Source organism: Spermophilus citellus (genome assembly GCF_964194105.1).
Source record: "Spermophilus citellus genome assembly, chromosome: 2".
NCBI classification, from domain to species: Eukaryota; Metazoa; Chordata; class Mammalia; order Rodentia; family Sciuridae; genus Spermophilus; species Spermophilus citellus.
This window is the reverse complement of record NC_138183.1, coordinates 167,917,797-167,945,565: the sequence shown is the minus strand read 5'-3', so window position 1 is coordinate 167,945,565 and position 27,769 is coordinate 167,917,797.

The following is a 27,769-nucleotide window of genomic DNA, read 5'->3' as shown; positions in this document are numbered from 1 at the left end:
AGTTTAAAAATGCCTTCTGGAAACAAATGATTTGAGAGTTCAGTTGTTTGGAGGGAAAACAGCAATACACATTTAGGTATAGATACGATAAAATTATTCATTTGGATTCACATAAGAATTTGGAAGAAATTCTTATATTCACTTTATGAGATAAAAAGATCAAGTTCACTACACCCAGTGATCAAGTATATTAAAATCTGAAATGGGAAATGTGTAAGGGAGATTTTTCATATTTTAATATTTGTATATTTTTTCTCTTTTGTATCTGTCATTCAAAAGTATTCAAATAGGAAAAATAAAATTTCCATGTGAGGTTATATATTAAGAATTGACTTTTGTCTTAGTTCATAGAGGCTGCTATAACAAAATACAATAGGCTTAATGGTTTAAAACATTTATTAGAATCTAGAGGCTAGGGATTCTAAGATCAAGGCATTGATAGATTTGGAATCTGGTGAGAGCTCGCTTCCTGATTCAAAGATGGCTGTCTTCCTATTGTGTCCTCACAAGGAAGAAGGGAAGACTCTGGAGTGTCTTTCAAGGGCACTAGACCCATTAATGAGGGGTTTCACCCTCATTATCTCCTAAAGACCTCACCTTCTAATATGGGATAGGATTTCAAATATGAATTGAGGGACACAAGCATTCTATACTTGGTCCTCAAAATTTATGTCCTTCTCAATGTAGAATGCATTCATTTCATCCCCCAAAGCCCTAGAATTCTTAATTTATTCCAGCATCAACTTTAAAATCTCAACTCCAAAGTCTCATCTAAATATCATCTAAATCAGACAGGTGTAAGACTAAAGTATGCTTCATCTTGAAGGAAACCCCTTCCCAGCGGTAAGCCCATGACACCAACCAAGTTATGTGCTTCCAAAATACAATGGTAGGTTAGACATTCCCATTCCAAAATGAAGAAATAGTGAAGAAGGAAAAGATAATGGATCTCAAGTAAATCCAAAACTTAATGGAACAAAAAAACCATTAAATGTTAATGTTCAATAATAATCTTCTTTGGCTGAATGCTTTACCCTCTGGACCCACTGTGATGGCAAAGTCACACCTATAATTCTTTGGGATGCTGCCCAAGCCCTGGGTCTCTGTGGTTGCCCTGTCCATGTCATAGATCTCTACTATGGCCCCACCTCTGAGTGGCGGTCTTCCAAGATGGGAGATGATTCCATGTCCAACCTACTGTGAATAGTGCTACATAAACACCGCTTATCTTGTTGGGAGGCTGATTTTATTTCCTTTGGATATATAACCAGAAGTGGGATATGTGAATCATATGATAATTCTATTTTAGATGTTTTTGTTTGTTTGTTTGTTCTTTGTGAACCCTCCATACTGGTCTCCATAAGGGCTTTACTAATTTCATATTCTCACCAATAGTGTCTAAGAGTTCCTTTTACTCCATATCCTCACCAGTATTTATTTTTGTTTTGTTGTCATTATTATTGTTCTTTTAGTAATAGCTATTCTAACTAGGATGTGATGGCATCTCACTATAGTTTTATTTGCATTTCTCTGATGGCTAATGAGTATTTTTCCATATATTTATTGACCATTTGTATTTCATCTTCTGAGAAGTATCTACCCAGATCATTTGACCATTTTTAAATTGGATTATTTATTTTATTGTTATTGCTAAGTATTTTGAGCTCTTCATATATTCTGGGTATTAGCCTTTGATGAGTAGCTACCAGATATTTTCTCCCATTCTATAGGTTTTCTCAACACTCTATAAGTTTCTTTTGCTGTAAGGAAGCTATTTAGTTTGATTTAATTCTACTTGTCAATCTTTGCTTTTGTTTCCTGTACTCTTGGAGTTCTATTCAGAAAATCTCTGCCTATCCCATGTCTTTAAGTTTTTTTTACCTCTTATAGTTTCAGAGTTTCATGTCCTACATTAAGGTTCTTGATCCATTTGGGGTTGATTTTTGTGCAGGGTACAAAAGAGGGAATCAAGCTTTTATCTTCTGCATGTAAACATCCAGTGTTCCCAACACCATTTGTTAAAGAAGCTGTTCTTTCCTCAATGTATGTTTTTGGCAACTTTGTTGAGAATCAGTTGGCTATGGATGCATGGTTTATTTCTGAGTTCCCTAATTTGTTCCATTAGTCTTTGTGTGTTTGTTTATGCCAATACCATGCTGATTTTGTTACTACGGCTCTGTAGTATGTCTTTAAATAGGTATTATGATGCCCTGAACTTTGCTATTTTTGCTCAAATTTGCTTTGACTATTCAGGATTTTTGTGCTTTTGTTGGGAATTTTAAGGTTATTTTTTATAGTTTTGTGAAGAATGTCACTGGTGTTTTCATGTGGATTAAATTGAATCCATCATTCGTTTGGGGTAGTACCGACATATTAATTAATTCTTCTACTCCATGGACTTAGCAGGTCTCCCACTGTTTAATTCTTTCTACAATTTCTTTAAGTTCCTTAAATTTCTTTCTTCACTATTTTATAATTTTCACTATAGAGGTCTTTCACCTCCTTGGTTAAGTTAATTCCCAGGTATTTTGTGCACAACTATTGTGAATAGGATTGCTTTTGTGACTTTTTTCTCAGGAAATTTATTATTGGTGTATAGAAAAGCAACTGATTGTGTACAATGCTTTTGTATGGTACATTACAGCATATTACAGATTTATCATTTCTAATAATCTTTTGGTGGTATCTTTAGGTTTTTCTATGTACATTATATCATTTGCAAACAAGAATAGTTTGACTGTCTCCCTTCCTGTTTATATGCATCTTGTTTCTTTCTCTTGCCTAATTACCCTGGCTAGCACTTCTAGTACTATATTGAATAGGAGGGGTGGGAGTAGAAATGCTGGTCTTGCTCCTACCTTAGGGAAACCTTTTCAGCTTTTCCCCACTCAGTATGATGCTAGAAGTTCAATAAACCCCAAGGGGTGTGGGGGAGATGAAGAACACTAAACCATGTCATATCATAAGCCTGACAAGCAAGGATATCTTTTCCAAACACTGGACTGAACCTCAATTCCTATATTATACCATGTACAAAAAGTCATAAAGTCTAAATTTAAAAGGTAGATTTATAAACCTTCTAGAAGAAAATATATTTGTGATTATGGAAAAAGCAAAATTTCATTGGACACAAAAATCAGTAACCATTAAAGGAAAAAAGCGATAAATTAAGATCAAAGTTTAGAAAAAAATAATCCTTTTAAAAGAAGCCATTTAGAAAACAAAATGCAAAAACTAGATATGCATACATACCTATATCACAATATCATAATCACAAATTTGTGTGACAAAGCACTTGTATAGATTTATATCCTTACAACATAAGATTTTTTAATTTAAATATGGGCAAAATACTTGAATAGAAACTTAACAGATGAGTGTGGGTAGTCAATGAATACATAGAAAGATGATCAACATCAAGAAATGCAGTTTAAAACCTCCCTGAGATACTGTTTTAGAGTCATTAGTATACATAAAACTAGAAGACTAATGGTCTTGGTAAGAATATAAAGCAACTGAGACTCATAAATTGCTGGTATGGATGCAGACTGAGATGGTCATTTGAAAGTAGTTGAGCAGTTTCTTTATAAGACTAAACATACATTTTCCAAAATGGCACAACAATTCTACTCCCAGATATTTATCCAAAAGAAATGAAAATACGTTTCTTCAAAAACCACATAAGCAAATCTATATCACAATATCATAATCACAAATTTGTGTGACAAATTTACTCATAAGAGTAAAAAGAAAAGAAAAAACAAGTCAAATATTTATCAACTGTAGGTAAAATGACAAAATACTTGTGCATTCCTTCAATAGACTGTTACTCAGCAATACAATCATACAAACTACCAAAATACACAAATATGTGAATTGTGAAAAACATCATATTGTGAAGTCACAATATACAAAAGAGAAAGGGTTAAGAAAAGGAAAGAAAGAATTTGACAGGAGTGGTAAAAATGTCATATCTCCTTTGGGATAGTTTTGTCAGAGGTGTTCATGTTAGTCAAAACTATTAAACTGAGCAGTTATAATTTAAATACAGTAAAACGAACAGATTTTAGTTTAAAAATATCAATGGGAGCTTAGTGATCATGCTAGACACCAAAGACTACCATTATAGTACATGCATGCATGTAGACAGAGACAAGTCGCCACATCTCCCTTTGAGAAAGCACTTGCTACCCAGTTATGGAGAATGTAAATGTGAAAACAAGGCTCCCAGATTTCAGCAGCTGAGAACCCCTAAAGAACCTGCCCTACCCAACCTCATGCCCTTCCTAGGGCAGCCTGCATCTCATGATTAAATTAGACCCAGACCTTTTGGCCTGGCTCAGGCTATATTAGTAGATAGTATGGTACTTATTCTGGCTCGCCTCACCTTTGGTGCACCTTCATGTTTCTCTATCTAATCCTGCTCCCTCTTCCTTCCTTTCATAGGTATTATTACCTAATGCATACCTTACACCCTAAACTCCATTTCCATGACTATTTCCAGAAAACCAACTTGCCACACCATATAATACATTCCTACAAAATCTCTCCAGGAAGTTTTCTTGCCTTTGGTCATAGAATCCTTGCCTTGAAAGAATGTAAGCAAACTTTCCATCTGGACTAACTTAAACCTGGTGCCTCTCTTGTATCTTTTCTTTTTTTGTTTTTGTTTTAAATATGTTTTTAGTTGTCAATGAACTTTCTTTTATTTATTTATATGCAGTGCTGAGAATCCAACCCAGTGCCTCACACATGCTAGGCAATGCTCTAACACTGAGCCACAACCCCAACCCGTCTTCTCTTTTCTGACAGTACATTGGGATCTTTTCTAGGTGCTTTGCTTTCATCCAGCAGTAAATCAAGTCAAGATCTCAGCAAGAAATAAATGGCATACTCAAACTAGGTAATTGAAGTGAATATAAGAAAAAAAAAAGAGTACTCTTTATAAAGGCTGGGCAGGCTGTAGGAAAATGAGCAAGGGGTTAATTTGGTAACTTGAGTCCAAAATTAATAGGAAATAGTAAGAAACTACCACTGGTCCTGAAAGCATTGGAAAGATTTAGAACTAGGCAGAGATCGGTGTGAAAGGATTTCAGAGAGAATTATACTGAAAATTGTTGAGCTTTTTAATAATTATCTATAATTATTACATAATTCCACTCTAGTGTTTATATAAAAGTAGTAAAATGATTGAAATAATTTCTAAATCTGACTCTTCATTAACACTCCTAATGAATCTTATTTGGCCTATGGTTGTATGTCAATTCCTACACTCACTTCATTGATTCAGCAAATATTTACTGAATACTTATTATGCCAGATATTCATATAGCCAAAGATTTATGAATATATTCAAACTACATTGAAGTTACATTTAAAGTTTCAATGATGTACTCTGCAATTGGATATTTTTACCACTTGACACATCTGTATTATCTATAGACATCATAGACTAGAGATACATTCAACTAATTGGAATTTATATTATAATTAATATCATAATTATGTACTTTGTAGGATTATTGAACTTTGTTGACACAGTCGATTATTTTTTTGGTGAATGATGTATATAAGTATTCAATTTTCAGATTTAGGGTAAGAAAAGTACCATAGAGTAAAATGTTCAAAACAAACAAGCAAACAGCAGGTAACAGAATTACTCAAATATTATATACTTTGAAAATTTAAGCTGTGACTTTTAGAATGATGAAAAACTGAAAAACCTCTCCAGTATTGGATCCTCTAGGAAGCAGACACCCAAGAGAAGGTAGAAGAGGAAAAGACTCACTGTAGGTTGCCTGTGTAAAGGTTGAGGACTTCAGACTCTACCACAGTTCTGAAACTCATGAAAAGAGAGAGGGAACAAGGAGCGTTGGAGAGGGAAAGCCCCAGGCTCTGCAAAGGCTCACTTTGCCAACTAGGAAAGATTTCTGGTAAAAGAGTCTCATATTGGACCAAAAGGGTCAAACACTATTTACTTCACCAGGGCTCAGTCTTTGGGTCCTTCTAGTAAGATGGAATGGCCAAATGCCAAATGACCTGGCAATTCAGAAGGTACGGAGACTTTCAGTAAACTATACATCTCACAGATGATCAGCAGCTTTTTTTCTTAAAGTGATATTTGAACAATGGCCCTTCATGACTACCACCATTCCCTGAAGCTCCAAGCAGATCCACTTTTCCTTATACATCAATGGACCAGTTGGTAAATGAATGTCACGTTGTTGATCCCATTTGCAGTCACCATTCCTGTGCTCATGAACACTCCATTCATGTGCCCATTATTCTAGTTCAGGATGAACAATGACAAGGCTGGATAATGCTAACTGATTGAAACATTTTTATCTACTTTGTTGTGCCTTGCCTCTTCCATGGCGGGGACTTACTTTCTGATGAACGCTACATGCAATATAAAAATCTTCACAGTTCATACCCATTCTCAACTGCCCATGTGTCTGTCACAAACTTCCTTGTATACAATCTTTCAGTTCTTTTCTTTTTAGGACTCTGACCAACTGGCCAGACCACTTACCACTGTTCAGGAGCATGTTCAAATATGTGTATATCTGAGAATGATACTGTAATTCTGTGTCAGGGAGCTAGATGACCTCAGTCTTTAGCTCATCTATTCCTGTCTTCAGATTTTAACATGTTTAATAGCACCCTTGATAGCTAACTACTTATTTTGCCTCTGGAGACACCATTATCCATCTCCACAATTCCCTCATAGTCAAGCCACTTAAATGATTGCCTTTCTAACCTTGCTGGCTGTTACAGTAATTATGGCTTCTGGAAGTTAAAAACCAACACTTATTATTTTCTGACCCCATCATCCCCATTGCAATTAAAAGCCCAGTTTTGTGGCCACTTTTCCTCCTGTCGGTCCTGGTAGGCACAGAAAAGCCACCAAAATCCTTTTAAGTGACACTGATTTTCCTTGTATCAATGCATTCTTAATGTTGAACATGTCACTTGGGCCCTCCAGGAAATAAGTATATAATTCTCTGTTGGGTCTTCTGCCCTTCTGTAACATATCTATTTTAGCAGACCTCCCTTCCAGCAACTTTTGACACTTTCCTATACAATGTCAAATGCAAAATTGGATAACATATGTTTCATCACAAAGTTGGGTGGACAAATGCTTTTATTTGCACTACAAAATTTGAGTATATTATCAGTGGTTAGCACTGAGTGGTAATATTATAAGGAATTTTTTTCTCTATGGTTTTATATATTTCCTTAGATCTTTCAAATCAAAGGACACAAAACTGATGACAAAAATTAAGCACATTGGAAAAGATACAGAATACCTTTGAGTAGCATGAATTATTTCTTCATATTGTTCTTATTCTTACAGGACTAAATTGATTTGGACTGTGTAAGTAGAAAATAGGCTATGGTGAATTTAGGGTTCCACACAGAATAACAAAGTTTGTTGTGCATGAATAAAATTGATGTCGAAAACTCCCTAGGACATCACTTGTGGTACTACAATGTAGGAGCTAAGAAAGCAAAAAACGTTCACCGATTTCAAGTAGTATTTTGGAAATTAGAGCCACACTATGGTTATTTTATGAGTAAAATTCAGTGCTTTTGTTCTTATCTGGAATTATATAATTCAACTATAGTTTCAAAGCATGTCTGGAAACTGAATCCCCAAAGCCTCAGTGTTAAGAGTAGGATTTTTGAGAGGTGATTAGGCTAGGAGGTTCCATCCTCTCAAATGGATTAATTAAAATTAATACTTGACTCTGTGAGTCTGATCTTTCCTTCTCCCACCCTCTTACCTCTGCCCTGGGACCATGTAGCAAGAAGGGACTTACTAGATGCCAGTACCTTAACCTTGGGCTTTCCAGCCTCCAAATCTTTAGGGAATTAATTTTTTTTCTTTATAAATCACCCACTCTGCAGTATTCTGTTACAGCAACATGAAATAGACTAAGATACATGCCTTCTCCTATTCTTACAGGACTAACTTGATTTGGACTGTGTAAGTAGAAAATAGAGCTTTTTCAGTTTTATGCATTATGCACAAATACCCTATTACTGATTTTTCAAGCTATAGCTCTAACTTCCAGATTTGAAAATATACCAGTATGCACAATTATTAACAAAGTTTTTTTCTAAAACCACTGAATTTAACAAGTACAGAAAATGGATACATCACAAGAGATGATCTCTGAGTCTACTACCAACACCAAATAATTTGTCCAAACTATCAGAAAATTTCGCAAGGAGAACCAGAAAAATAATGAGACAAACTGAGCCAGAATCATACAGGATTGGTGGATTTTCCATTTCTCCTGATCATTCCTCCTGTCAATATGAAGCCAAGATCTTGAACAACCAGACCACATCTCAGAAACCGCCTTCTTTGTTCCATCCCATCATTACTGTGTTAGTCCATTTTCTGTTGATAATAACATAATACCTAGACTAGCGTGTGTGTGTGTGTGTGTGTGTGTGTGTGTGTGTGTGTGTGGTGTGTCTGTCTATTTGGTATCTCTCTTCCTTCTTATGAAGCCACAAAGGATTCAATCATGGGGCACCACATTAAAGAATTTATCTAACCCCAATCGCTTTTCCAAAATCCTACCTCTGAACACCATAGTCAGATAAAGTTTCTACCCTCTTGACACCTCACAATGAGGATTAAATTTCAACACAAGTTGCAGAGGGGACAAACCATATTCAAACTACACCAATTACTATCACTGCAGTATAAGATTTTGAAGTTAGACAGTCTTGGATCCAAGTTCTAATTCTCATGTGGGAATTTTTACAAGTTACCTATCCTCTTTCAGCCTCTTTCATTATTTGTAAAGTAGAACTATCTGCCATGGGCATATTTACAAAGATAAAAAATAATGTATACTAAGCACTTAGCATTATACTTAGTACATCATAGGTACTCAATAAAATGGTGGCTAACTTACTTTAATGTAATTTAACCTTGATTTTATGACATCCTCTCTGCCTCTATCTATTCCCACTGCTGCCCATCTTTCTAATTATTGACAAAGATCCCATAATTTAAAATAAAATGAATTGTGCCATTTTCTTATTAACTAATTCAATCACAGTGCTTTCAAATCTACTCTAAAATCTTATAAAACCATCAAATGCCTTTATGGCTTGACTTGATTTTTTTTTCCACTCCTCTCATTCATCAGGCCAATGTCAACATTTGAAAATATGCCAGGTGTGTCTGATACAGTGTCAAGCAAGATCTATATTGTCCATATTCATGGGGCATATTTAACAAGCTGCTGGCCTTACCAAAGTTACCCCTTGCCTGAGTAGATACTTACTCACCTCATTTATGAAGGTATAAATTAATGTATCAAATAGGGGCTACCACAGAGATGAAGGTGAGGACAAAATTCAAATCTTATCAAGAGGACTTTCAGATGAAAAGAAGATAAACATAAAAAGTGGTAAAAATCAGCTTCTGGTTTTAGTCTTCACATTAATGAAGGAGGGAAAAAATGCTACAGGAGGCAATAGGAGTATGTACAACTGAAGGAGAGTTCAAATATATTTGCAGTGATTAACAGAGAGATTTCCTAAATAAATTATCATGAGGGCTGGACTCTTTTCTTGAAGGGGGGAGAGGCAGTGGGGCAGATACCAGGAATTGAACTCAGGGCCACTGGAGCCACATCCCCAGCCATATTTTGTATTTTATTTAGAGACAGGATCTCACTGAGTTGCTTAGCAACTCACCATTGCTGAGGCTGGCTTTGAACTCATGACCCTCCTGCATCACCCTCTCCAGCCACTTGGATTACAGGTGTGTGCCACTGCAACCAGGCAAGGCTGAGCTTTTAAGGTGGATGGAATTGCTACATCTAGGGGAGATGAAAGGACTTTCCAACCAGTGAACAGATCATCAAATCAGGCTGATCAACTTGCCAGTCAAGTTTAAAGTTATTGCAGAGCAACAAACTGCTCCTGTGTAAACCTTTAGGATTGCTAAACTACAGGAAATCTGGTTGTCTTACAGCAGCATTGAACTTTGAGACATATCAGCAACATCTGGAAAGCTAAGAAATCAAACAGTGGCCAGCCCAGCCCAGGTTCTTTGAAGGAGTCTAAGGTCTGAGCCTGTTTGTATCAACTTTCCCAAGTGATTCTGTTACATACAAGATTTGAAGGAGCTAAGTCACTGTCTTTCAAAATGTGGACCACAACCAACAGCAGCATCACCTTTGAACTAGTTATAGGATCTTGCTGAGTGCAGTGGCACACACCTGTAATCCCAGTGGCTCAGGAGGCTGAGGCAGGAGGATCACGAGTTCAAAGCCAGCCTCAGCAAAAGCAAGGCGTTAAGCAACTCTGTGAGACCCTGTCTCTAAATAAATACAAAATAGGCCTGGAGTAGTCTAATGCCCCTGAGAGCAATTCCCAGTAACGCCCCCCCCCCAAAGAAAAAGAAACATAGGGTCTCAGAACCTCCCCTATTCTGTACATCCAAAATATCCCCATGTAACTCATATGGACATTTAACTTTTATAAGAGTTAATATGAACCAGCAGCTCTTAACACCAGATTCAGTTTAGAATCACACTGTAAGCGTTAAAAATTACTGATCTTCCCCTTAGACCCTTACTAACTTAGTATGGGTGTGGCCTGGACACAGGAGTTTTAAACACTTGCCTAGTGAATCTAAAAGACACTAAAGTTTATGAATCACTGCTTAGCAATTTCCAGTGCTCCTGATTCCTACTTTGTATGTTAATCTAAGTGAAATGTTCTCCTTGATAGTTTTTTATTATCTCTATAAATCGATAACAAATCTCAAAAATAAGAAATTTGAATCAAAATATATAAATTTAAATAAATTCATATTTTTATTAACTTCATATTTTATTCATGTTTGCATGCTTATTTGTAATATAGATTATAGAAGGGAAAAATAGAAGTTAACAATGTATGTGAGCTTTTAGAGTTATAGAAGTCTCCAGATCAAAAAAACAAAACTTCTACTAGCTGCAGAAGTTTCTAAGACTTTTTAACTGGTTGGAGAAAGGATCTGATTTTAGAAGGAATACCCTAGTAAATAAGGTCCTAACATTTAAAAGAGGGTTTTTTAAACCTTATAAATTAATAATACTTACATATTGACCATATCTGAATTATCATAAATCCAGAATTAGAATGTATAATTTAGTTTGATTTAAAGATGTATTCTAATTTTTTTGAGATCATAAAATTAATTTTATATCTTTTAAATATATTTTTAAAAGAAAAGTCTTGGGGGGATTCCAACATGGCGGCGGGCGCAGAGAGATCAAGTCTCTGATCTCTTCAGCTGTGCAGGCATAGGGAGTCGTAAACAACCTAAATCTGTTTGCTCAGGATCACTAGGCAATGCTGAGCTGACGTGGATCTGGGCCTCTCAGAACACACTCTGAGCCCAGATCGGCTGAATTCAAGCTCCCGTTCGCCTGCTTCCCGCAGACAAACAGCTGTGACTCAGCAATATCCATCTGGCTGAAACAACTGGTCAGCCCTTCTCATCCTACGGAGGTAAATGCCTACAAGCCTTCATAGGTAGTGGCCACAGGTTTGAAACGGGGCATGGGAGAGACAGTAAGGACCCACCCGTTGCATTGGTCATCCGGCAAAGGGAAACGAACTGTCGCCATTTGCAAGAGACACCACCATGGCAGAGAACTGACGTCATCAGACTGCGGCGGAGGAGATAACTTCATTGAAACCTGCGGCTACAGGTGTGTAATTCCCTAGCCTTCCCTCTCCAAACATCGGGGAAACCTTAAGGGCCCCTCCCAGCTCTCCCGTAAGGGCCCCTCCCAGCTCTCCGGTGAGCGCGATAGCCAGACAGAGGGAATCAGAGGTGGCGGGACCCGCAACGCGGAACTACCACTCCCACCAGTGCTGACAGCTGAGGTCTCTTGCACCAGCTACCGGGGGCGTGGCTACCGGAGGGCAAGTAAAATTCGCTGAGGATTCTCAGCCCCAAGCTCTACAAACTTAGGGTCTGAGGGAATGGCAAACTGGAAGAGTGTGCCCAGTCGTTCATGAAAACAGGGCTCCCGGGAGCAGCAGACCTGGCATGTAGCCAGTATTGTGATGAGCGGCACCCATGAGAGGGGCCTGGCTAGAGGAAAAGTGGGAAGTGACTAGACACAAGAGGAGGCCCTAGGCACTCAGGATTGGAGACTGGCCCAGTCTGGGAGGAGCTGCTGCACAGTGATTGGTTCCCGCGTATTGACAGGAGAAACTTGGCCGGGTGGGCACAGCGCCACCTACTGGAAGAGAAGTTAATCAAACTCTAGGACTGCATTTATTAGTTTTTTTTTCTTTTCTCTTTTTTTTTTTTTTTTGATTTGGGTTTTTCTTTCATTTTCATTTTCTTTCTTGTTGTTTTTTTAAATTTTTTTTTACAATTTTTAAAAAATTTTTTCTTCTAATTTTAATTTTAATTTTTTTAAAAAATTTTTTTTCCTTTTTTTATTTCCTATTTTTTTCTTCTTTTGTCTTTTCATTTCTTTTCAATTATCTTATCCCCCCTTCCTTGAATTCTACCTGCTTACTCTCATTCTCTTTAGTGACTTCTTCCCTTCCCTTCTAATACCTTTCCTCCCAAGCATCAAATAAATTTATAGGAGTAAACAGTAACTCAGCAGTCAAACAGAACAAGAAGTAACATGAGCAGCTTCAAAAAGCAAGGAAGAAAAGGAGTACAAACAATGCAGGACAGCCTAAATATTCAGGAGGACCTAGAGTCATCAGAAAAATGGTCATATAAAGAACTCAAGGAACACCTTAGACAGATGGAATGGAACCTTAAAGAGGATACAAGACAGCAAATTCAAGCAGTGAAAGAACACATTGAGAATGAATTACATAAACAGATAAAAGAAGAAGTTAAGCATCTTTATCAGGAGATAGAGATTATAAAAAATAATCAAACAATAATTCTAGAAATGAAGGAAACGATAAACCAAAATAAAAACTTTGAGAGTATCACTAACAGAGTGGAGCAAGTAGAAGCAAGAACGTCAGATAATGAAGACAAAATATTTCATCTTGAAAACATTCTAGCCAACTTAGAAAGGCTGGCAAAAAATCACGAGAAAAACATCCAAGAGTTATGGGATAACATAAAAAAAACAAACTTACGAGTCATCAGGATAGAAGAAGGTACAGAGATTCAAACCAAGGGAATGAGTAACCTGCTGAATGAAATAATTACAGAAAACATTCCAGAAATAAAAAAGGAAACAGATATGCAAATTGAAGATGCATACACGACACCGAGCACACAAAATCACAGTAGACCAATGCCAAGACACATTGTTATGAAGATATCCAACATACAGAACAAAGAGAAAATATTAAAAGCTACAAGAGAAAGGAGACAGATTACATTCAGGGGTAAACCAATAAGGTTAGCAACGGATTTTTCATCACAGACACTGAAAGCAAGAAGGTCATGGAACAATGTATTTCAAACACTGAAAGACAATGGATGCCAACCAAGAATTCTGTACCAGCAAAATTAAGCTTCAGGTATGACAACAAAATAAAAATCTTTCATGATAAACAAAAGTTAAAAGAATTTGCAGCCAGAAAACCAGCATTGCAAAGCATTTTGAGCAAAACACTACACGAGGAAGAAATGAAAAACAATAACCAAAACCATCAGTGGGAAGTGCCTCGGTAAATACAGAGGGCGAGGGGAAAGATAATCATGGAGAAACAAACTAAATTTTTTTAAAAAAAGGATAAATAATCAAACATGGATGGAAGTACAAACCATATATCAATAGTAACTCTGAATGTTAACGGATTAAACTCTTCAATAAAGTGACATAGGCTGGTATCATGGATTGAAAAAACAAATCCAACAATATGCTGCCTCTAGGAGACACATCTGAATAGAAAAGACATACACAGGCTGAAGGTGAAAGGATGGGGAAAAATATACCACGCACACGGTCCTCGCAAGCAAGCAGGGGTGGCCATCCTCATATCGAATAAAATCGACTTCAAGACTAAGTTAATCAAAAGGGATAAAGAAGGACATTATTTACTGTTAAAAGGAACCATTCACCAACAAGACATAACAATTATCAATATTTATGCACCGAATAATGGTGCTGCGACATTCATAAAACAAATTCTCCTCAAGTTCAAGAACCAAATAAACCACAATTATGGGTGACTTCAACACACCTCTCTCACCATTGGACAGATCCTCCAAACAAAAGTTGAATAAAGAAATTATAGAACTCAATACCACAATCAATAACCTAGACTTAACTGACATATATAGAATATATCAACCATCATCAAATGGATATACTTTTTTCTCAGCAGCACATGGATCCTTCTCAAAAATAGACCATATATTATGCCATAGGGCAACCCTCAGTAAATATAAAGGGGTGGAGATAATACCATGCATTTTATCTGATCATAATGGAATGAAACTGGAAATCAATGATAAAAGAAGGAAGGAAAAATCCTACATCACATGGAAAATGAACAATATGTTACTGAATGATCAATGGGTTACAGAAGACATAAAGGAGGAAATCAAAAAATTCTTAGAGATAAATGAAAATACAGACACAACATATCGGAATCTATGGGACACAATGAAAGCAGTTTTAAGAGGAAAATTCATCGCCTGGAGGTCATTCCTCAAAAAAAGAAAAAACCAACAAATAAATGAGCTCACACTTCATCTCAAAGCCCTAGAAAAGGAAGAGCAAAGCAACAGCAAATGTAGCAGAAGGCAAGAAATAATTAAAATCAGAGCAGAAATCAATGAAATTGAAACAAAAGAAACTATTGAAAAAATTAAGAAAACTAAAAGTTGGTTCTTCGAAAAAATAAATAAGATCGACAGACCTTTAGCCATGCTAATGAAGAGAAGAAGAGAGAGAACTCAAATTACTAACATACGGGATGAAAAAGGCAATATCACAACAGATGCTACAGAAATACAGAAGACAATTAGAAATTATTTTGAAAACCTATATTCCAATAAAATAGAAGATAGTGAAGACATCGATAAATTTCTTAAGTCATATGATTTGCCCAGACTGACTCAGGAGGATACACACAATTTGAACAGACCAATATCAATGGATGAAATTGAAGAAGCCATCAAAAGTCTACCAACTAAGAAAAGCCCAGGACCGGATGGGTATACAGCGGAGTTTTACAAAACCTTTAAAGAAGAATTAATACCAATACTTTTCAAGTTATTTCAGGAAATAGAAAAAGAGGGAGCTCTTCCAAATTCATTCTATGAGGCCAACATCACCCTGATTCCGAAACCAGACAAAGACACCTCAAAGAAAGAAAACTACAGACCAATATCTCTAATGAACCTAGATGCAAAAATCCTCAATAAAATTCTGGCGAATCGAATACAAAAACACATCAAAAAAATTGTGCACCATGATCAAGTAGGATTCATCCCTGGGATGCAAGGATGGTTCAATATACGGAAATCAATAAATGTTATTCACCACATCAATAGACTTAAAGATAAGAACCATATGATCATCTCGATAGATGCAGAGAAAGCATTCAACAAAGTACAGCATCCCTTTATGTTCAAAACATTAGAAAAATTAGGGATAACAGGAACTTACCTTGACATTGTAAAAGCTATCTATGCTAAGCCTCAGGCTGGCATCATTCTGAATGGACAAAAGTTAAAGGCATTCCCTCTAAAATCTGGAACAAGACAGGGATACCCTCTATCACCACTTCTATTCAATATAGTTCTCGAAACACTGGCCAGAGCAATTAGACAGACGAAAGAAATTAATGGCATAAAAATTGGAAAAGAAGAACTTAAATTATCACTATTTGCAGATGACATGATTCTATACCTAGAAGACCCAAAAGGGTCTACAAAGAAACTACTAGAACTAATAAATGAATTCAGCAAAGTGGCAGGATATAAAATCAACACGCATAAATCAAAGGCATTTCTGTATATCAGCGACAAAACTTCTGAAACAGAAATGAGGAAAAACACTCCATTCACAATATCCTCAAAAAAAATAAAATACTTGGGAATCAACCTAACAAATGAGGTGAAAGTTTTATACAATGAGAACTACAGAACCCTAAAGAGAGAAGTAGAAGAAGATCTTAGAAGATGGAAAAATATACCCTGTTCATGGAGAGGCAGAACTAACATCATCAAAATGGCGATATTACCAAAAGTTCTCTATAGGTTTAATGCAATGCCAATCAAAATCCCAACGGCATTTCTTATAGAAATAGATAAAGCAATCATGAAATTCATATGGAAAAATACAAGACCCAGAATAGCAAAAGCAATTCTAAGCAGGAAGTGTGAATCAGGCGGTATAGCGATACCAGATTTCAAACTATATTACAGAGCAATAGTGACAAAAAACAGCATGGTACTGGTACCAAAACAGGCGGGTGGACCAATGGTATAGAATAGAGGACACAGAGACTAATCCACAAAGTTACAACTATCTTATATTTGATAAAGGGGCTAAAAGCATGCAATGTAGGAAGGATAGCATCTTCAACAAATGGTGTTGGGAAAACTGGAAATCCATATGCAACAAAATGAAACTGAATCCCTTTCTCTCGCCATGCACAAAAGTTAACTCAAAATGGATCAAGGAGCTTGATATCAAATCAGAGACTCTGCGTCTGATAGAAGAAAAAGTTGGCTCCGATCTACATATTGTGGGGTCGGGCTCCAAATTCCTTAATAGGACACCCATAGCACAAGAGTTAATAACAAGAATCAACAAATGGGACTTACTTAAACTAAAAAGTTTATTCTCAGCAAGAGAAACAATAAGAGAGGTAAATAGGGAGCCTACATCCTGGGAAAAAATCTTTACTGCTCACACTTCAGATAGAGCCCTAATATCCAGAGTATACAAAGAACTCAAAAAATTAGACAATAAGATAACAAATAACCCAATCAGCAAATGGGCCAAGGACCTGAACAAACACTTCTCAGAGGAGGATATACAATCAATCAACAAGTACATGAAAAAATGCTCACCATCTCTAGCAGTCAGAGAAAGATACCATCTCACTCCAGTAAGATTGGCAGCCACTATGAAGTCAAACAACAACAGGTGCTGGCGAGGATGTGGAGAAAAGGGTACTCTTGTTCATTGCTGGTGGGACTGCAAATTGGTGCGGCCAATTTGGAAACCAGTTTGGAGATTCCTGGGAAAGATGGGAATGGAACCACCATTTGACCCTGCTATTGCCCTTCTCGGACTATTCCCTGAAGACCTTAAAAGAGCATGCTACAGGGATACTGCCACATCGATGTTCATAGCAGCACAATTCACAATAGCTAGACTGTGGAACCAACCCAGATGCCCTTCAATAGATGAATGGATAAAAAAAAATGTGGCATCTCTACGCAATGGAGTACTATGCAGCAATAAAAAATGACAAAATCATAGAATTTGCAGGGAAATGGATGGCACTAGAGCAGATTTTGCTTAGGGAAGTTAGCCAATCCCTAAAAAACAAATACCAAATGTCTTCTTTGATATAATGAGAGCAACTATGAACAGAGCAGGGAGGAAGAGCAGGAAGAAAAGATTAACATTAAACAGAGACATGAGATGGGAGGGAAAGGGAGAGAAAAAGGAAATTGCATGGAAATGAAGGGAGACCCTCATTGCTATACAAAATTACATATAAGAGGTTGTGAGGGGAATGGGAAAATAAACAAGGAGAGAAATGAATTACAGTAGATGGGGTAGAGAGAGAAGATGGGAGGGGAGGGGAGGGGGATAGTAGGGGATAGGAAAGGTAGCAGAATACAACAATTACTAATAGGGCATTATGTAAAATTGTGGATGTAACCGACGTGATTCTGCAATCTGTATTTGGGGTAAGATTGGGAGTTCATAACCCACTTCAATCTAATGTATGAAATATGATATGTCAAGAGTTTTGTAATGTTGTGAACAACCAATAAAAAAAATAATAAAAAAAAGAAAAGTCTCAGGGCTGGGGATGTGGCTCAAGCGGTAGCGCGCTCGCCTGGCATGTGTGCGGCCTGGGTTCGATCCTCAGCACCACATACCAACAAAGATGTTGTGTCCGCCGAGAACTAAAAAATAAAAATAAATAAATATTTTTAAAAATTCTCTCTCTCTCTCTCTCTCTCTCTCTCTCTCTCTCTCTCTCTCTCTCTCTCCTCTCTCACTCTCTCTTAAAAAAAAAAAAAAAGAAAAGTCTTGGTTCAAGAAAGTTATATGTGTGAAACTGAATTTATCCTATGAATTTAATGTTACCTCCATCTTTTACAAAGTATTTAATTTCCCATTACCAGTAATATTTAAGAGCATGTTGCCACCTGCTGGTAGACATTTTAAGACTCTCACATAATAATGTAATCCTTATTTTGTTTTAAACTTTACTCTTTACTATTGTTTTCAATTAATGTTTGTTTCATTTTAAAACATGAAAACATTGAACCATTACATATTTCTGAAACATAGTTAAGATGTATTACAAAATAAATATTGCACAAATGCACCAACTGAGGATTTGTAAGAAGTGTTCATTGACATGCTGAGTTTTACCCCTTGTCATCTCAGTTCCAAGGAGACAGGACACAACCATGTCACTAAAACTAAGGTTGTCAGGAAATGGGGATAGAGATTACTTTTGGCCAAGGCACTGAAGCAGAGAAAGTGGACAAATTCCGACTCTTGAGAACCATAATATGCAATGCTCACATAAAAACAGCTGTCAGTAAAACAGAAAGCAAGGCAGAGAGAAGCAGGAAACCATGTAAATGTTATGTGCATGTATATATATACATATATTTATAATATATATGTATATATAACATATATATATAATACACATACAGAATCATAGATATACATAGAAATATTAAGAGGAAAGTTAGGACTTACACAGAAACATATAGGAGATCATTGTATCCCTCTGGATGTGGTTGGAATCCTGTTTCTAAAAAAAAAAAAAAATAAGTATATAGAACCCGTATAAAAAGCCAACATGTGTTTCAGCTTCCAAAAAGAGGGATGGATCTCCAAGACTCCAACTTACACTTACAGCCTTGTTACTATATAGAGACACTTACATAGGATATATCACCTACCACATGTCATCAGTGGAATTTTGCAAATAAGTTATTGACCTTAGAAATGAAGCATGAGCTACAGAGCTTATATTTATGGCCAGTTTTAGATACATGTTCCGCAATAAAAATCACAAATGTTGGTTGATATGAATAGGGATGACTAATATTCATAGGCATTAACACAGATTTGATGAAGACAATGTCTTAATACGCTATGAACTAAGAATCTTAGTTCATAAACTGTGGGTTTGATTTTGTTATCCCTATGCTGGAAATCTACACATGTGAGCTGGGTGACATCATACAGTAGGAAAATAACTCTCCTGCAGGAAAGGAACATGTTGACATTCCAGCATTCTCACATGGGAATCCATGGACTGTGGTATCTTGGGAAAAGCTGAGGGTGCCAGCCTGTAACCTAGTCTGGTGCAGGTCACTTCATCTCAATGTTTTCTCATCTATAAAATGAAGGAGTCAACCAAACTAAAGAAGGCAGCTAGGTTTCATAGTGTGATGGTGAGGTTTAGTTGTCAATTTGGCTAGGCCAGGGTACCCAAGAATTTGATCAAACATTATTCTAGGTATTGTGCAAAGATATTTTTAAATGAGATAAACATTTAAATAAGTAGACTTTGAGTAAAGCAGATTACCCTTCATAACACAGCAGGTCTCATGCAATAAGTTGAAGGCCTTACAAGAAAAAGACTGACCTTCTCCAGAAGAAGATGGACTTCTGCCAGCACTGTTCTCATACTCCAACTCCAGCATCAATTCTCCACTGATCTCCACCATTCCCTACTCCCCGGTGATAGGTGGGTTTCCACCTAGAGTCCTGAACATGATACGACAGACCTTTTAATCCACAGCCTTCACTGTGGATTTTGTACTTGCCAGCCTTCACAACTCCACAATCATCAATCATCACACAAGCCAACTCCTTAACCTCAGTCAGTCTCTCAATATCTTTCTCTCCCTCCCTCCCTCCCTCTCTTCCTACAAATATATCCTGTTGGTTCTGTTTCTTGGGGAACCCTGACTAAGACACATGGTAATTCATTAATATCAGCTCAAATTATAAAGAATAATCCTATATAAGTTAAAATGAGGCATATTATTCCCTAACACTCCGCCCAATTCAGGTAACTAATAAAGCTAAATCAGAAAGGCATATTGATCAGAAAGAGAGATGGATGACTATGAGGATTAAAATATTCTTGGCACTCGACATCACAGTGAGGTTATTTTGCTGTATATACTACACATATGCCCTTTTTTAAAGCTAGTCATTCTGCTATTACTTCCTTGTACTGAAAGACAATGTAGAGAAATCTCTCCTGCAACGCGACACATGCTCTGATAATGACCTGCTCCCCGTCTTCTCAATGGTTTGATGAAGGGACATCAGATGTTGCACTTTCTTTTCTGTGTTTGAAGGTACAAGATTCAATACTTGATCTTTTACTTTTGAGGGGGTGTCCCAGGAGACTCCAGCTACTGGGCTCCTAGAATTTCATGTTAGCCCTGAATCTTCACAGAGTTTATCTCCTACCTTCTGAGATACGTGTCTTTCAAAGACCTCCTGGATGATACTTGCCTCTTGCTCATTCTGGCTGAGGGTCTTAGTTTGGGGTTCTATAACAAATTACCATAGACTATGGGGCTTATAAACAACAGAAATTCATTTCTTACAGTTCTGTAGACTGTAAGTCCAAAATCAGGGTGCCAGCATAGTCCGTTTCTGGTGAGAGCTCTCTTCACATTGCAGACTGTTGCCTTAGCACTTTGTACACACATGGTGAAAGCGGGGAAGGGGTTTCTGGCCTCTTTATAATGGCATGAATCCCATCCATAAGTGCTCTATTCTGGTGACCTATCCACCTACCAAAAGCCTTATGTCCTAATAACAACACATTGAGGGTTAGGATTTCAACATATGATTTTGAAAGGGACATGAACATTCAATCTATGGCACTGATCAACATACTGTCATCCTTGTGATATATTAGTGTGTGGTGTTCTTTGGCATGTCCAGATGACATACCTCTTTGAAATATGAGATGACTGAAGGAAGAAAAAGTTAACATAGCCTGGAGAAAAACACAAATATGTATTTTTCTCCATGCAATGACAACTGTTTCTAGTCCGCTTTTCTGACTTGGATGGAAGCCCTATTCATCTAGTGCAGTGTAAATATTATACTCAACAGAACAACTGGGACTTGGTTCAGTTTGCATTGGTTTAAAGTTATCCTCCATAATACATATGGCTTCTGTTGGGCCAGAGTGGTAAATTAAATAGATATAAGATAGGACCTATTCCTATATTGTTTAGATCGTTAAGATCTCCACTATTCCTATGCCCCTATGATATGTGGTTTTCCCATCTAGAGTTCTGAACATGATGTAAAAGATCTGTTTTGATGAGACAGTTAACCATCTTTGAGGTTTTTTTTTTTTTTCATCTTTGAGTTTTAATCACTTTGACTATTGGATCCTTGGTTTTGTCCTCATCTTTACTTATATTTGCATGCAGGAGAAAAAATTTCTTTATGGACAATTAAAGAGCCTCTCTGGATTTTAGATGCCTGTTCTCAATCTTTTCTGTAGCACAAAACTCTTAACATCCATTATTCATACAGTTTCCTTTTCCTGCATCTGTCTCAAACACCTGCCACATTACATACCCCAGTGCTTTCCTTCCCCATGAGAGACCATCGAAGTATACCACCAATGAAAGTTGAATGCATTCATTCTAACAGTGAACTAGCTCCAAAACCCATCTTACCACCTGCTTTTCAAAATTCATACCACTTCTTAGTACCAATTATTGTAGATGGGGTTCACCAGAAGCTCATTCTGAGACTGAATTTAGGGTGAAATAAAGGCTGTAGGGATTAATATTTATGAAGGGAACCAGAAGGACACAGTCTTGGGAAGAAGGATAGGTCAAACTCTAATGAAACAAATAAAAACAATAATTGATTTTTTTTTTAAACTCCAATGCAAGACAACAAATCTAAGCAATCAGAAGGACAGACAGCATTGCACACCAGAGTTGTCCTGTCGCAGGCTGCTGCAGCCAGGCATTTTTAACTTACCCTGCTTAGTGTAGGTTTCCCCAACAAGGATGTGACACTGGGTGAGTGTGCTTTCTACCACAGAGGCTGTGCCTGAGGGAGCTCACAGTTAAGACATTGTCTTGCACCAGACTCACATATCTGAGCAGTAAATCCTCATGAGATCTGAGCAGCACATCTCTACCTCAACCACATGGTGGCAGTGGAGGAAAGGAAAAATTCATCTGCCAAAAACGATTACAGGATATTTTAATTGCTATTTAAAGCTGGCAAAATATGGACAAGATGTATGGAATTGGATTAGAAAATATAAAGCTGCTAGAGCAGACAAGTGCTAAATTTTACCTCAGGCTTTATTTAGTGATGTGGGCATAATGATTTAGTGACAAAGTTGAACATTATGGGCTCAACTATAAAAGGTGAAGCAGCTGAAGTTAATTTCTTGCTTCTCAGTCAACTGATAGAAATTCAAACTCAAAGGGGGCCAGAGCTAGGTTCTGGCTTCTATGTTGTACATAAATAATTTATGTCAAGTAAGGGTTTTACAAGATAGAAATCCTGTAGTGGATTATTATATAGGAACCAGACAATCATCATCTACCCTCCATTGTATCCTATTAAAAGATGCAGGAGGCATGTCCTCTCCATCAAAACAATGAAAGGAGTATGCTAATATCTCTGAAGCACTACAGTGGTGGTTCTCTATAGATTGGAATGCTGATGAAATGTGTTAAATTAAATGGACTCCCTCATTTCAATAGTGAGAAAATGATTCTGAAAACAGTGAATGAAACTTCATAGAAATCCCTATTGCTCAAACCATTCTGTACCCAAAAAAAACCCTGCTGCCATTTATTAAAATCATGCCTCTTCAACTCTGCCAATTTTTTTTAACTTGAGATTACTAGGATCAAAATATTTGAACACTCTAATAATGTTCAAATTTATTTGTGTAACAGACATTCTGTGCATTGAGAACAAGAGTCTGATTTACACTTCCAATGTAAAGAGGACTGTGTCTGTTCACAGAACAAGAACTCATTGGATATAAGGGAGGTCAGCAGGATTACCACACAGAGATAGCCAGATTTGTGCATTGCACAACTTCAGAGGGCAGCACTCAATGTTATGATGAGCTTCTGGCAGAAGGCAATAGAGTATCATGAGGACTGAGTGCTATTTTCTAATCTATCCAAAGTCAGTAATGAAACCATATATGCTTGATGGAGAACTCCATCTTAACATCTCAACTTAAATGGTAATCAACCCTCTTGGTGTTCCTAAATGAGACTACTAAAACTTTTTAAGGCTAATTAAGCATTGGAGAAAGAGAAATGCCCAAACCTTTCAGAGATTACTAGACATTGATTCTTATAATTAATTCCTAGGAAACCAGAATACAACTGTAGTCTTCTTGTTCTAGAGGAGAATTGAAGGGATCAAAAAACAGCTGGATCATTGACCCCAAACTCCCTCATCATAAGCCCACTGGGATATGAAGATACTACATGGTTATTTCCCTCAGTTCCTCAATGTTTCATTGCAATACGTATCCTCAGGAAATGAAAAAAAAATTGCACGATAATTTAGGATATATGGAGTAATGACCATTAAAGTAAGAAAATAAATAAACAAATAAATGCCCTTTTAGCATTCAAACTTCATCAAGAATACATCAAATGCAATGCCTTGTCCATTTCAGTACTATCTCTCTAAAGCCTTGAAGAAATTCAGGGATAAGCATTTATAGCACATCCCTATTTAATTTTCTGATTTAGCTACTGCAGAACATAGATGATTCTTAGAAAATGAGAGGGAAAGTTTTAAGCTTATAATACTACTGATATCAATGATACAATGCATTTAGAGATTGAATTAAAAGCATCAGGTTTATTGGAACCTAATTGATCTGAAAAGATACTTATCTATAAAATAAATGTGAATGAATACTGGCAAAGAAAAAAAATGCCAAGATCAATTTTTGTAGAATCATAGAAATTAACCCAAGATAATAAAAATAATTTATTCAAGAAAAACAGATAAATGTTACTAAACAGTGAATTTTATAATTTTAAAATTTGCCCCATTCCCATCTCCTTACAATGGCTCAGTTATAGACTTGCAAACCAATAATCTATAATCAATATGAAAACAAGCACCCTATCATATGTAGGTGAAGGAACTATGGAGTTAAAGTTCCTTCAAAGCAAATTCAAGAGATGTACACTGTGGCACATACCTGTAATCCCAGCAACTTGAGGCTGAGGCAGAAGGATTGCAAGTTCAATATCAGCCTCAGCCTCAGCAACTTAGTGAGACCCTGTCTCAAAGTAAAAAATAAAAAGGATTGGGGATGTAACTCAGTAACAAAGCACCCCTGGATTCAATACTAGTACAAAAAAACAAAGCATCTTTTTTTTGATTGATTGATTGATTGATTTTTTTATTGATTGTTCAAAACATTACAGAGCTCTTCAGAGAGAAATATCATTATGTTATCTGCCTCTTGTTTCTCTAGAAGAACCCACTTTCATAAATCTGCCTTTATTTTACTTTGCTTAGACCTCATTCATTGGGAGGCAGGAATCCTTTCCCCAAATTTTTGTTGAAAAAAAAAAAACCTAGAAATAAAATTGTGTAGCATTGCAGCTGTTAGAAGCAGTAGGCAACAGTTGGGACAAGCAATAAACTAATTAAATAACATCAAAGGAAAAGCTGGAGAATAAGATGTCCATAGGGATTTTGAAAAGCTGTGACATATTCCAGGAATCAAGAAGCCTATTCATATGCCTAGAGCTATGTGCATTTACAGCAATATGCACAGCAATAAGCACATGCTCAGGAAAGACATGAGATGGTCCTAAACTCTCATCTTCTGCTGATCTTGAGATTCTGCCCAAATAGGAAGTGAAGTTTAAGGCAGAATTGTCAAGTACCTGGCTGCCTTTCAAAGGCATGTTAAGACTTAGCAAAAACTACAAGAAATCAATTCCACCCATTGAAGGAAATCTCTAGCCATTCGTTAATTTTCCATTAAGCTGACCAAGCAAACATTTCAGTACCCACACAGAAAAAGCAAATAAGAACTTAACAAAATTAGTTCTAAAAACTTGTTAAACAAAGAAAAACAATAACCCTGTGGAATGGGCAAAATCTGAATTCTGGAGCTGCCATGTTGTATTATTTTAAATGTTCAAATTTCAACCAAAAAAAAATTACAAGATGTACAAAGAAACAGAAAGTATGGATTAGATTAGAAGGTGGCAGAATAGAGGGGGTTGCTTTTCAGGATGCTCTGTGACATGAAAACGAGAAAGCAGATTGGCAGCTTCTCAGCAAGGTGAGTGAAATAGAAGAGGTGGGGGGAACTTAACAGGATTTAATACTGGACATTCAAAGTAGATCAGGCACTCAGGTGGTTGGATATAATAAAATAAGAAAGAAATCCCCAGCACCACTGCTGCTGTCGAAGCTGGAGGCACTAGCCAGAGCAGTTCCTCTGCAAGCAAAGTGAAGGGATAAGGGAATTAAAGGAACCTGCATTTTTAGGAGTCCTGAGGTGTATCTTGGTATGTAGAGATTAGAGATCAAAGACACTGCCTGACTACACTGAAAGGGGGCTGCACAATATCCTTGTGCAAGAAAGAAACAACATCTCTCCCAGCTGCCTGCAGAGGACAAAGGAAGAAACTATTTTTAAGCAGCTGCACAGAGGCCTGTAGCTGGGGTAGCCGATTCCTGGCAAACCTGGGTTGGGCCCCAAATACAGGCCTGGCATACCCGTGCTGCATGACATAGAGTGTGCCTAAGTGACCAGGAGAAAAATCAAACATGGAGAAAGGTTTATACAGGGGAATACTGGTCATGGATATCCACCCGACTTCCCTCCACTCCCAATCAGGATCTTGCAAGACCAAATGGGAGAGACGTGCCTGGCCGGGAATTTGAAAGGGCTGGGCAAGAGAGATTGAGTTTGGAGAGGGAACCCAAGAGAACAGGAAATGTGGGGTCTGCAGGAAACAGAGGGAACTAAGAATTGGCTCCTCCACCACGTGAGTGGAATGCAGGGGAGACTTCTGGGGTGCAGTCCACCAGCACAGACTCTTAACTGCTGGGCCCTGGAGATGCACTGATTTAAAATCTTCAGAACAATCACCATTCAACAAAGAACCTAGAGACTACTTAAATCTAAACTCCACTTTCAGGAATTTCACCTACAGGATTTTCTCTTACACTCCAGGAACCCCACCCTGAGGGTACAGCAGACATTACATTTCAGGCCACCAATTTAACACTGCTGAGAATGGAAGCTGAGAATCATTTGAACTCCAATGGAAACAATTCTTTAACTTTTCATCAAGACATTTTTTTTTTCTTGTTTCTGTCTAATTGTGACTTGAATGGTTCATGGACATTTATGCATGTTCATATTGTTTTATTTTTCTCATTTCTAGCATTTCTTTAAAAAAATTTTAGTTGTAGATAGACACAATACCTTTGTTTTATTCATTTATTTTTGTATGTGGTGCTGAGGATAGAACCCAATACCTCATGCATGTGAGGTGAGTGCTCAATTACTGAACTACAAGCCCAGCTCTCTAGCATTTTTGAAGTCAGTTATTATTCATGGATCAGTATTTTGAAGACTATGATATTTGATTAGAATATTTCAGTTTTGGAGGGGTTCTGTTTTGAATTCTTTTATTTTTATTTTTATTTCTAATTTTTTTAAATTTTTACTTTATATATTTTTTCTCTCACTTATCTGTTTCCTTTGATTCTCTTTCTCTCTTTTATTCTGCTAACAGCCAATCTCTATTGCTCTCTCTTTCACTCTTTCTTTAGTTTTTTATTTCTATTTTCTCTCCTCATCCCTCATAATCATCACATCCTACATCACTTCTGTTCTCTCCCTGTCTGTTGCTGACAAACATGGGGGGTTCTTGTCCCCAATACCCATCCAATAATGAGGACACAGTATTGAGAAAAAGGAAAAAGAAGGCTTATTGCTTTGCTAGCAAAAGAAACACATGGGACTCCTGTCACAAAGTCTGTGATTCTGCCCATCAGCAAGAACAGGGGGCATTTTAAGAGGTCATTTAAAGCCTACATTCCATGTGTTGTCTGTCAGAACTGTAATTCATTTTTTTTTAATTTGGGAAGTAGACATTTCTGAGATCTTTTAGTACCATTCCTAAAGTCTGGATTACTTGTTCCTATGGTGGGTGTGTTCTCAAGGACATATAACTCTGCCTAGGATGGGGAAGAAAGGTAATCCTGTTTCTCCTGAAATTAAGGAGGGGATAGATTATAGAAGAGCAGGAAAAGAAGAAAAAAAAGAAACATGTACAATTTAAAAATAAGTTTCAGTGGCAACACAGCAACGGTTATATTCAAAGCATAAATTGGAACACTGTTACAAAAGGATGATGTAAGGAGTGAAATCAGAGAGAAAATACAGAAAATGAAAATCACTTAAAAAAAGAGAAAGATTCAGAAAAAAATCAAACAAAAATCCTCAAAATAAAGGAATCAATAATCCAAATTACAAATTCAATAGAAAACAT